This window comes from Cebidichthys violaceus, unplaced genomic scaffold (assembly GCF_023349555.1).
Source record: "Cebidichthys violaceus isolate CVI_PGR_0920_01 unplaced genomic scaffold, fCebVio1.0.p SCAF_15, whole genome shotgun sequence".
NCBI classification, from domain to species: domain Eukaryota; kingdom Metazoa; phylum Chordata; class Actinopteri; order Perciformes; family Stichaeidae; genus Cebidichthys; species Cebidichthys violaceus.
The window spans coordinates 11953247-11966788 of NW_027176318.1; the positions used below are offsets into that span (position 1 = coordinate 11953247).

Below are 13542 nucleotides of genomic sequence, written 5' to 3' on the forward strand. Positions count from 1 at the left end.
TTCTGAACAAGCACAGATGGCAAATTAAGGCAAATGTGGCCCAAAATGAATCAACGTTAATTTGGGCTTCTTCCACTGAATAGGGTCTGACAGAACAGAATGCTGGCTTGGGGTTTTGACATTCTAAAATGTTCTCATTCACACTCCATCTCCAGAACACAATCTAACTAGGATTTAATTGCCGTCACCATAATGTATATTATATCAAAATAAGATGATTTGGGAGACGGTTGCTGGCTGCAGCATACTAATGGCTGATGATGGTCGAACGGTCCTATAGAGTGTGTGTGTGTGTGTGTGTGTGTGTGTGTGTGTGTGTGTGTGTGTGTGTGTGTGTGTGTGTGTGTGTGAGGAAATGATAACCTGTCATAGTTACAAACACAAAACCATAGAATTCAGCCATTCTGATACTTATTGGTTGCTTACCTTGGAAAAGGACAATATATATAAATCACTAGACTCTGCTCGTGTGCAATCAATAGCGGTTCAATAACTCCTCATCTCCCCTGTGTGCTAATGGCAGCGCTACAGAGACAGACAGGACTGTGCTGAGAGAGAACACTGTGCAGTCCGAGCTTCCTCCTTCACTTGTGTGCCGTTGCTGCAGTACAAAGCCCATCCATGTTCCCTCTGGTCCGGTGAGAGGGCTTTGTGTTCTGCATCTCTTCTATTCAGCATCAGTCTCTTTAAAAGAACCAATATGGACATCGTAATTAGAGAGAATAATGCGCCGCTTAATTCAATTTACTTTTTTAGGTTGGAATTAATAATGGGACGGGTAGAATGGAATTTTCTACCTGAATCATTTTCATGAATCTTGATAATGAAGTTGACTCCCTTGTTGGCTCTAAATGTCACACCTTGAACCAGAAACACGGAGCCTTTCTCTCAAACCAATTAATCTTTGGGATGAACTCTTTCCCTTTTCCAAGAACAAGCTCTCTATTATAGTCCGTCGTCGTTCTGACAGTTTCCTGCCGTCTCTATGATATCATCTTAATCTTACAAGGTGACGTATAGTTCCTCTGCCTCTATGTTGTACAAGCTTCTCCATGTTGAAATAAACTAAGAACGTGGGAAGTCAAACCGATATTTCTATTTCTATACAGCTATTTTCTATTTATAGCCAAAAGCTGTAGTATCATGTTATTTCACGTGTTCTTTACTGTTCAAAACGAAACGTTACAAACAATAAAGCAGTAGAAATGTCTCTATTGTTGATGCTAGTCCCACATGCTTTGCCCCTGAGGAGAGCATCGAGAACGTGAACACATGCTGTTGGAAGATGATCACAGTGAGCCGTGACATGTTACTCAACATTTGACTTTCAATGCCAGTAATAACAGAGTCTCTCCAAATGCATTGTGCTTGTAGTGTATCAAAGACAAACATTGGGTTAGAAGAAACTCCCAAGACCAATTTCTCATTTGAAAAAGCGTGATCACATTTATATGATGGAGCTAGAGAGGAAGTGCAGTCATAAGATGCCGCTGGAGAGCGTATGGAGACCTTCACAATGTGGATTTCAGCATATTGAATCCCACTCAGCAGCTCTATTTCCAGACCGCCCTCGCTTATTGGGAGAACGGTTAATCCTGAGCAGACACGGCGTGGATGGAGAACGCAGAGTTTCTTTAAGCACCACGACAGCAGAGGTGAGCGGTTAGTTCCACTTCTTGTTAGGATGTCTTGCAACATTGTGGTGTGAGAATTTAATTCAAATCCCCTGCAGATAATGAGAACATTAAGCAGACAAGTGTGAGGCGGTCTCACCTTGAAGTGCCACTTGCATTTCCTTATGAGCCGATTCATTTTGAGGTAATTAAGACATAGGCTGGAGTTAGCCGGTGACGTTTACAGTCATGTAAGGGAGGAAACCGGCAGGATGCACCCTGAGCCCTCTGCGAAGAACAAATTAAAGGAACAACAAGAGGCCACTGCCTCGCCCTCAGTCCAGCCACAATAAATAGCCCGGGCCCCCACCACATTCGTCATATTGATTTCTCCTTAATGATATGCACAAGAAAGTAATTTCCTTGTCTCTGCATTGTCAGCGGTGACTAATCAGATTTTCCCGAGACAACCAATTCCATACCTCAAGGAAATGCTTGGCTACAGATACTGGTCATCCAAGTGACACAGACGCCACCTAACAGCTTGTCCAGGTGCAATCTCCCTCTGCATGCAGGGCTGGAATACTAAGCGTGTGCTACCGACACGGTGTCCTTGGCTTTTTAAAGCCACACGTGCGCGCTAGGAAAGGCACCGTGAACATGTATGATACGAACAGAGCGTCCACCAATGCACATAATCCTGCTTTCTTCAGAAAAGAAAATATGTCCTATTTTACAGATGTACTTATTCCAGATGTTTCCTGAACTAAAGCGTTGTACTCAGAGGGGAGTGCTATCTCCACTCAGCAAGGAGGTAGTTTGTGTTTCGCCACCTCAAGTACCGAATAGACACAGCAGCTCACAAAGGAAGCGGGCCTCGGTTCATTACCACACAGCTCTCTTTACAATGATCCATCAGCAGGGAGGCTCCAGGCCGTTTACAGCGGGGCTTTTATTGACCAATAAACAGCATAAAAGGCAAAAGCTCCAACAGTTTCTGTATTGTTTGTGGGATTTTCATACGCTTGTCTTCTAGACTTAACCTTGGCCAAGTGTAATTTGAATATCCAATCAATCACGCCATATTAAAGTTGAATGCTAATCGCCATTGGCTCATTACTATTTCACGAGGCGGCTCCATTTATGAAATGTCACTCAAAATAGTGAACCCACAAGCCAATCGATGTGGGCCGTCTTTCCGTCTGAATGTTTCATTTGCTGTAAATACATAAACAGAGAGATATGGATTGGGGGCGAGCAGTTGGCCGCCCACATGTGGTTTCTGTGCTGGGTGGGGGCACGCTGAAAAGGCATTGATCAGCGGTGGGGCTCAGTGTTCAGTTTCCTGGAGGCCGAGTCTAAAGCTACGAATAAAGCCTGCCGGGACCGAGACGTTTGGAGTCGACCCGTGACCTTTGAGGTTGATCCGAGACCAGGCTATTGATAGAGGAGCAGGTACGGTTACAGCAACACTGGAAGTTGTCATTTTTCAACATTTGATATCAGCCGTGTACAACGTTGTGCAGACAGAGAGAGGTGCCACGGAGTATTTATAAAGAGGCTTATACATTACACGTATTGATGCGCTGCATATTTGTGGAAATATTTCAATTACGATTATTACATTATATTGCTTCTCTTACATTGCAAGCGACGCTCAGCACATGCGCGGTGTGTTCTGCATCCATTGTCTCAAAGCTACTCGCCGTATAAGCAGCTCTCCGAAACATAATCCAGAATGTTCCGCTGTGCGCAAAGAGAAAAACACTTTGTTTGCCGTTGTGTCGGCAGAAATACAAAGAGAGGAAATAGACGAGACGTAGTGCGAGTGCCGAAGCATCCACCGAGTGGCCAAAGTGGCCGTACGGCCTGTTGAAGATGATATATTAGTTGTGAAATGTTGGAACATTTTCCTCCGTGTTAGGGAGTCCTACAGGGGCTTAGCATTTGAGCATGCCCCCGGGGGGGGGGGGGGGGGGCATCTTTATTAAACTACAGTAGATGACAGTAAAGCCACACAGCTAGTAAATAAGGGCTTTACATTGACAATAACGGCGGGAAACGTATTCAGTATGAGCAGCCGCAGAAAAGAGATGGAACGATAAGGTAATTGTGACAAACATACTCAATAACAATAAAGAAAGAATTCCCCAGTTTTTAGCCCAGTCTGCCTCTGGTATAGTTTCTCAATCGGACCATAAGAAGAAGAATAAGGACGTGGACGTGTGTTCCTTCTGTTGAAACTACTCGTACAACTTGTGGATGAAATGAAATGATTTATTATTGATGCAGAATACGAGACGATTTAACCCAGGGATGTCAAACAGTGTGTGCCTGGCTTCCATGGACTCACTGTTGAGCAGACACATTTGTACCTGTTGTCGTTGTCGTTAGCCGTTACGATGTTAAGCAAACAGAACATTATGTAATCCCAAATGATAACTGGATTCAAACAGTAAACGCCGTGTACAGAGCTAATTCTTTGCTTTGACACATTGTTTGATGTTCATTTCCTCCAATAAGCTTCCCTCCGTGAACGAGCGAGTAACAAACAGACGTATCTGCCGTTCCTCAAGCCTGTCAAGCTCTCCGGTGAGGCCGGCGTGATAACCGAGGGAAAAAGGTAAATATGGCAAATGAGAAATAAGTTGAAGACAAAACATTCACAATTTCTCAGACAGGCTGATTAACACGTAACAACAAAGGTCTGCATGCTCTGCGTTCCCTTTGATTGGTAGAAACCGACGTTGTCTCCGATGGAGGGACCGGTGGCTGTGTCTGTGGTTCACGTAGCTGGGACTGCGTCGGCGCTATCACAGCCGTGCTTGATGTCTGCAGAGGATGGGAGGAGGGACCGCGGCGTGTTTACCGAGCAGCCTGTGTCACAAACTTACCACCCACTTCTGCACGCTAGCTCGCGCTCCTTCTTCCCTTTGTAGCCGCGGCTTTGGTGAATTTTCCTGAAATACACATATTCACCAGTGCCGAGGGCATAAACAATTATCAATCGGCTCTAATCCACTGTTCCGCATAAATAAGAGCCGCTTGCTGAGCTGTGCTGTCACTTTTTATGACTTATAAAAATTTGACTTGGCAGACAAGAGCCCGACATGATGCATGACAAGTGACTTTATGTCGGGGGTCTCGAATCCATTGCAACGCCGACACAAATGTAGTGTCAGTTTTGCCGCAGCAGTCGTGGTCCACTTGGTCCAGTGTTTGTGCACATGACGAGTGTGTCCGCCGGAATATCATTCCAGCATTTAGACCACCGCAGACGGTTTCCTCTGAAACCCGAACACTGCTACTCCATTCAGATGCAGGAAGACTTTTGGTGAACCCGCTCTTGCCTCTCGCTCCAGCAGTCATGGTTTTCCTGCAGCTGCGTTTGGGAGTGAGTCGGTCATTTCGGGCAAATAAGCAAAAGCTGTGCTTTAAGCCCCGATGTACTGTGTTCAGATCCATTCACTTCACATATAAAGACATTACGCTCAACATGTGCCGTTGTGGACGGGCCACAGAGGAGAGAACAGAAACACACACACACACACACACACACACAACACAGACACAGTGCATCAGTGGCTCCCTGTACCCTCCTTCAGGCAGTTCTCCAGTCACAAACCACGAAACACCCGACGGCGACCGCTCGTGTGCTTAAGCACGAGACGCCACGAGTACAAAGTGTGAGACGGGGACGGCTTGCGTGAGGGCTGAGCACCGGAGGGCCTTTGTTTAGCATGCATATTGTTTGCTTTGTTTGTACTGTATGGGCCCATCAATAATGCAGGGAGACTTAACCAGCAATTACACTGATGAAGACATCAAGGTGCTGAACAGAGGGCGGTGAGCTCTCCTGTCCAATGAGACAGACCGGACAGACTTTGAGTTAGCGGGCTTTGTGTCCCCAGCCAGGAACAGCAGGCCGGCACCACAGCCGCAGAAACCGAGAACCTGAAGCATGACCATTGGAATTGTGGGTAATTTAGTGCAGTTAGCTAAAGCTTGATGGACAAATCACTTCCAAGCAACTTTGCAAGAAGATGGGGAAATCTGTGAAAAGCGTTGCCTGTTTAAATGAGATGTTCTCATCCAGTCCATCCCTCGTGTTTACAGGAGTGTTAGCCGTCTTTCTTCAGCGAATGCACCGTTTATGTACTGTTACATTTGTATAAATGATTGCGTAACTATATGGTTTTGTCATTTTGTTAGTGGTAAACCTCAGTATTGATTTGCATACGTTGTACGGCTCCCAGCAGCAGTTTGTGAAATACACATTAAATAAGACAGAGAGGTTTTAGAAATGACTACTTGATGTATCACAAGCATTTATTCAGGGAGGTTTGGCTGAGAGGAAGCCCTGAGAACACTGACACAGTTGGGGTTTAGGGCCTTGCTCAAGGGCACCTCAGTGGTGGTAACAATGGTGAGGCCAGATGTATCGCGTCGGTCCGGGGATTGAACCGACGACCTCCCTTATTACACCATACATCTGAGCCATTGAGCCAATCTTTCTCTGCCATAAGCTAATGTTCATGTAACTGAAAATATTTGGCTTTGATATGAAATCAAAAAGGTCATTTCAAATATGTAAAGCACACTAACTAGGTCTTCTCCAAGGAGCCTCTCTGTGTCGCTGAGTAAAGAACGACGAGTTAATATCTCTAATAGTGTTATTTTATTTACGTACTGTTAGTACTGTTAGAACGATAATTCTAGTCACCGTCGTCTCCCCAAATACAAATTATCCTCCGACAGCTGCAGACGGCACGCTCCGGCCTCTCCGAGCAGAGCAAACAGCTGCTTCAGTAGCAGCTCCTCGTGACGATTCCCGGCCACTAAATGTAGGCTAACGTGGCGGAACACTTCTGTCTTCAGGTACGACTGTGACGCCGTCGAGCAGCTCCCCGGATGACGTCGCGTCGGCGACTCTTGTTCCCGATCAACAACACGCTAACAGTGAATCAGTTTCACACCATTTCATGCATGCAGAGAACTCAATCTGGAGTGAAGCGTCTTGCTGCTGGCTTATTTGCACACGGTTGCAGCTCTAGTCTGCTGCTGTATATTCTACCTTTTTGTTGAGCCGGGTTTACCAAAACAGTCCCTCGCCCACAGCGACAGTGGTCTCATTGGAAGTGGAGGGTCGTGTTTGACCTTTCCGGTGGACCTTGTTCCCTGTCAACACCGCTGTTCATGGACCACTTCCTGTAGTTCAGTCCTCTGAGAGATGTGAGGCTACAGCACAACAACAACAACAACAACAACAACAACAACAACAGATTCAGATCATATTTTCACTTTTAATCCATAAGATCAATGTAATGTCAGAGCAGTCCATTTAAAGGAGAAGGCTTTTTGATCATATTTGCTCCCAATACTTCTGAGTGTAGTTCCATCGATGACTTCACTCCAGTCCAACACAGAGAGGTTAAAACCCGTCCTTCACACACACACTGCCGTCCTCACTGCAGTCGTACTGCAGCGCTCTACATCTACATGCGGAATAAGTGTTTCACCCTTTGATTCCAGTTGATTAAATGCATTTTCACTCCTCTACTACTGCAGCTCTGGGATTAGCAGAATTTGAAAGATTTCTTTACACCTTCTGCAGCAAAGATAGCATGAACAGTATCCTGTTAAGACCCAGCAGCACAGAGGCAAACATAGAAATAAAAGAAACCTGTCAATGGGTTCTTGTAAATTATGAAGGTTGAATGTGTCACAGCTTGTGATCCGCTAATGAGGACAGGTTCTGACGCGGTTCGATGTGGACCGCCTGACACGCCGGTTCTGTGTGATCACAGGCTCTAATACCTCCTTTAATCAACACGGCCCGGTCGAAGGTATTCCGAGGGCATTTGTCTCACCTCGCCAGCGACACTCGCTGGCAGATGCTTTGCATATCGGGCCCGGTCGATCAATATGTTATTAGAGAACAACCTCTCGGAGGCATGTCAATTAATTCTGGGCTGTCAGCCCCCCCCCCCCCCTGCATTGTCCGGTGGGGCCGAGGCGGAGCGGTGGACGTCTTCTTAACTCGGGGCCTGTGGAGGATTTGCGACCTTAGCTGCCTCAAGGTTTCATCTACAAAATAAAACTATAAAATATATTATAACTGCACTAAACATTCCAGTTGAAATGCATCTAATCACTGCATATGCTAACTATGCTGTCTGTTGACTTGTGCACAGTAGCACTTCATGTATTTGATTGGATATGTTCTGGGTCAGCTGTGCTCAGTCCCTCCAACGCCTCAACAGCACAAAGCTAAGCTGAAGGGCTGCCGTACATCTGTATGTAGCTTCTATTAGTCTCATTGTAGCTGTGTGCCGAGTGTCAAGAGGACCCTGGTCACGTTTTGGAGACACATTGGAGCCAGTTGTTGCTGGAAGCTTCTTTAAACAGTCTTAGTGTGACTCAGAAGTGTCTGCTTTACAGTCAGATCAGGGCCTGAAGCCACACGACGACTCTTCACACCATTCCAAACCTCCAACTTTGACTTTGTTTGTTTGTTTGCCTTCTGGTTATATTGTGTTTTATTTACCAGCAAATCTGTTATTGACTGTTTTGGAAAATGATTCAGTCTCATGCATAATGTGATGTTTCCTGACACCTTTCAGAGGGAGCATGTTAGTGCTGTAGGTTTTACTGCGTCGCCGTGTTCCAGCCCTGTGACCACCTCTGTCCTGTGTCAAGTGAAGTCAAGGCGGTTGAGCTGGTGGCTGTGTGTGGGATAGCTGGGCATTCTCTCACTGCACCGTGAAGGAGGTGGCTGCAGCTCTGTGCTCCGCCACAGACCCACAGGAGTGTTTGCACAGACAGAAAGCAATACGATAACCTGCGTGAGTCACGGTGCTTTCATAGACGTCTTCACACTCTCCCAATCAATGCATTCTAGCGAGCCTCTGCACCATCAATACGTTGACGTTCTCTTTCCAGTTCCCTCAGTTCTCCAGATTTAACGGGGGGGGGGGGGGGACCGAGGGACCGGTTTCTTCCCGTCCAGCCCTTTTCCAAGACTGACCCCAAACATCCTCAGATTCCTCTCTAGACATTTGAGGCGAAGCCGTTGTGCCGGCGCCGGATGACAAAGACGGAGAGACTATTGTTTAAAAAGTGACTGATGGTGCTCCTGCCCTCTCTGCCTCTGAGAGAGATGGTGTTGATAGATGAACCACTAGCCTCCGAACTCTTTCTTCTTTAGGTTTGCTGTGTGCGTCGTTTGATTCACTTTTCTCCCGCCGAGGTGATATTTCACCCGTTTGCCGTGACACAGCGCAGCGGTGTCGGTCTCAGGCTGCGGATGTCTTCATTAGGTTACTTCTCTATCTATTTCTTTTTCCTCATGTTTTGACTGCTGAGCTAAAAGGCTGCGTCGCAGCTCTTTGCTCTTCCCCGTTTCAATGCCATCGAAAGCTTCAGACGAACATATCTGTGACGTCTAGCAGGGTGTTCTCTGAACTATGAAAGCAGGGTTCAGACTTGTGTTTGAGGTGCTGCATTAAATCAGTGGCGAGAGGAAGGGAGCGCAGTGATCAAACGGCCACTGTTGGTGGAGCGACTATAAAGACGTATCACAGCTTCTTCATTAAAACCAGAAGAAAAGGCTGCAAATACCACAAACCTCTGAACCCGTCCAGCACTGTGCGTTAACACAAACCTTTGCCCAAGTGTTTCCTTAATTATTGATATATAAGAAGCATTTTTAACATGTTTACAGGGTGTTAACACAACCCTTGTCTGGAGGGGTTTGGCTCAGATTAATAACAGTATTCTGCTGTGGGAGACGTCATTGGTTGATCTAGACGTTGATGTTGGTGGTTTGATAGATTTGGTTTTGTTTGACCCTGTGTGTTATGTGCCTCCTCCCTGATCTCCTGTTCAACCTGTTTTAACTTAAATGTCTCTAAACCATCTGTGTGTTGTTTTTTCTTCCTCTCTTTTTTGCGTCTTCCTCTCATTCATTTCGCACCACCTCCCTTCATCAGCCCCTCTTCACACCTTTTTTTTTTTTTCCGCCGTCCTCTGGGGATGCTACTTCCTGTTGATATGCAGAGCGCCTCTCCTTCCAATCAGTGCTTCTGAAAGGTTGTTACTGATGGTCCCCAAGGAGGAGGATCGACCTTGGATACGCACAAGGCCTCTGCCGGTGGGTTTCTGCAGGTGTGCCGCCGGCCACCGGGAGTGTCGCATCTCCCCCCTCTTGTCTCCCGCCAAGGTTCAATTGCAATATAATGTCTATGAAATGGAAATGGGACCAATTCATCTGGCTTTTATTGTCTACACAGGAACTTTCTGAATGATTAGACACACAACAACTTTACGCACTAATACCCACGGATTGTGCAGTGCTTGTAGCCAGGAGGATGTGAACCTGACGCTAACGCTCCTGTAATTAAGAAGGAGCTCTAATAGCGACCAGAGTTGTTTCACTGGTGTCACGCTGTCAGAAGCGGCCGTGCCGCCGTGTGTTGAGAACCCCGCCCGTGTGCATCAGAGACACGGGAACACAATTGGCGATGACGGGCGGCCAGCGGCTTGATTACTCTACCGGGAGACGCGGGTGCACGGGGGAGAGGCCTTCCATATGTTACACTTAACAAGCAATGATGCTGCGATTCAGAGACTCCGGGCAAAAAGAGCTGACGGCGCTCGTCCACGCCCCTGGCTCTCTACAGAACAGCCGAGGCAGGCAATAATCTCACTATAATTAACGGGTAGAAAGCACGTCACGCGGCCATTAGACCAAATAGCCGGCAACCAATCAGCGGTGACATTAATGGAAGGAGCCGACCGCGGCTTCATAGAAGAAGGAGAATCTGTTTTAACAATTCTACAGTTTGGTGTGTAAATGGACTTTAGTCATGTTAATGTCAATAACTCACTCACTGCTGTCAGGGTGTGACAATTAGTGTTGTGAGTTCAATGAAACTGTGAGCACACACACACACACACATGCACTCACGCATGCACGCACACACACAGACACACGCACACACACACACCACTACTCAATACTTGGCTGTAAAATCCTTTGGCATTGACATCAAAACAATCAGTGTTTAGATTTGGGGATTTTTGAAAGTCTAAATGCCGACAAATGTGGATTAAAGCAAAAATGTTTAGTTAGATAAAACTCTATTCTCTGTTCTATTGACTTTTTGGACTGAGATAATGACGGAGAAGAGATCACAGAGCTGTGTGTGTGTCTGAGAGAGACGAGGGAAGGTGGAGGACGGTGAACTATTATCACTCAATGTTTCTGTAGGTTTATGATCAACGTTATGAACGAAGCTTCAATCTATTTGACACGGCCCCGGGTAGCTCTGACTCGCTCCAAATGAGAAAGGAGAGCCAGAGAAGCGATTGTAAACTGTGAACTATTAAAGATGGAAACGCAACAAATCTCCGCTCCGGTCTTAAAAATCACAATGCAACAGAATACACGAGTCTGCCAGCGACTGCATCCACAAAGAGCAGCCAGACAAAACTCCAATCACGGAGCGCAGTCGACCTCGATCGATCTGCACAGGCAAACAAATAGAGACGTGACAGAACGTTGAGCAGCTACTGCCAGCACACTGTTCTGGTTTACATAAGCTCACACTGAGATCATTAAAGTACTGCTTACTGCCGACACATCATAGGTGCTGCTACCGGGATGTGTCACCTAGATACTTAAAGCTATGTTCTCAGCGGATGAATCTTCATATTGTTTCTTTTGTATAATTAAGCATGTGAGAGCCAATTGTTGTTCTCAACACATTTCAGCGACAATAACTTCATGATCATTGCTCAAACGACTGATTGAGGAAAGGGAGAAGTTGTGCGATTGGTGAATGGAAGTTTTCAAAGCTGTAATTCTAAAAGTGTAGAAATGGAATAACAATGAACACGTGCATTGGTTTTCTGAGCGGCATTCACTCACAGTGACGCACCTGGTCCAGCCAGCAGAGCGGTGAAGCGTGCACGCAGCAGAAGGCTCAGGAGGTCAACGCGCGGCGCTCGTTTTCCACTCGGTTCTGTACCGATCACAACTCGGCAGTTACAGCAGATTCTTAATGCGGCTCCCGAGACCGTTTACCACCGTCATAATCGCAGCATCAAATGGTTCCTTTCTGGAGAATGAAGTCGCATCAGAAGCGCGCGTGTGTGTGTGTGTGTGTGTGTGTGTGTGTGTGTGCGTGTGTGTGTGTGCGCGCGCACAGTGTGGCATCAGAGAGGAGGCGCTGCAAAGGGCAAGACCAGCATCAAAGGAAAGAAGAAACACTGCTGTTCTGTTTGAAACGTCACACACTCACCCGACCACCAGGGATCTGGATTTCTGGATTCAAGGGAGACATGATCATACGTGTATTCATGGTTTCTACGAGAACATGTTTACATTCTTTAATGTAAAAACTGTCTTTTCTGTCAGTTTGTTTTAAACCGAGTGGGATGTCTGTCACTGCAGTTTATTATTATTTCATGTAGTAAGGTTAGCTTGTGACCGGATAGAGCTGCACTTTAACCCTCGCTAGCGTTAGCTGCGCTGGACGAGGACGGACGGCTGCTCGACAAACACAAAACCGAGCATTTCTGCACATTTGTGTTCCGCGTGTTTTGATGGACTTCTGGCACTACCTCCCTTTCACTTTGAGGGTTCTATTGCATTTAATATAGCAAGAGTTCTCAGCATCCACTGGAGTAAAATGTAATCACTCTGTGGATCTGTTTGTTCTCTCTGTGTGTCTCAACGCTGCTCTGATCCGGAGTTGCTCTGTGTCATCACACACACACACACACACACACACACACACACACACACACACACACACACACACACACACACAGAGACAGAGAGGAGCTTTTAATCGTGCTGTTTTTAAGGAGATCTCACTCCGTAACTTCTGAAGTACCGACAGCAGAACCGTTCACTCTGGACCGGGTACCGGGGGGGGGGGGGGGGGTCAGAGCCCAACCGGCAGACTGAACCAAACAGCAACACATGCTGAAAGCCTCCATACATGATGCTTCAGTTTGTTCATTCAAACACTATAACACACTGCTGCTCTATGGATGTCCCTCTGTCACCTGACAGTCGTCCACTAAAACTAAATGAGTGGTACTACTAGGAATATTGCTAATAAGCATTTTAATAATAAAAGCCATACTATGCACCTTTGCTGCCAGCAACACAAAATGAGCTCTACGTTCTCCTGTTTTGATGAATTGATTTTACACAGTTTGGCTTTGTCTCTGTTCATAATGGGCTACTTGGAAGGATTGGATGTTTACTCAGCAAATGATCAGACAAGAAATTACTCTTAATGGAAACTATGGATCCTTCCCAACCTCAAGACCTGCTCCTGCAGACCGCCACTGACAGCAGCAGATTCACTGTGCTGGAGTGCAGCCAGAGTAGCACTTGTGTGAGCGTTGAGAGGAGGAGCTCGCTGTGTGGCTGCACATGTTACACACGAATCAATGAAGTTTGATCAAACGCTCATGTACTTCTGTCATTTTGCTCCTTTTTTTAAAATGTTTTAGTTGATGTTAAAGATCAATTATTTTCATCAAAAGTATTTGTATTAACTGGTTTGTGTATATTTAAAATAAAATCCTTTAATTCATTTAGAATAAACTTCTTCTGCACATTCTGGAGGCGGCCAATCGCAGGCAGTGAACAGAAGGTTACATAATGAATGGTAGTGAATACATACATGAGTAGAAGCTAAACAGCAGCTCTTCAGCTTGATACGATGTGTGATTTATTTTTTGCAGACTACAAACGCATCAGGAGGTTAACTCGAGGCGTGTCCAGTGTGTGTGTGTGTGTGTGTTTACTCCCGGTGCCCGGCACAGTGAAGTGGACAACCAGACACGAGCACAGACGCACGTCTGTCCGGACGCTCGTCGACCCCGCAGCGTGTTCACTACAGCCATC

General features: G+C 46.3%; 1 long non-coding RNA gene across 1 annotated transcript in view; it reads left to right on the forward strand.

Annotated features, from left to right (window-relative positions):
• Positions 1-13542, forward strand: part of LOC137871651 (uncharacterized) — a 34330-nt gene that overhangs the window by 20703 nt on the left and 85 nt on the right. The window lies entirely within an intron of this gene.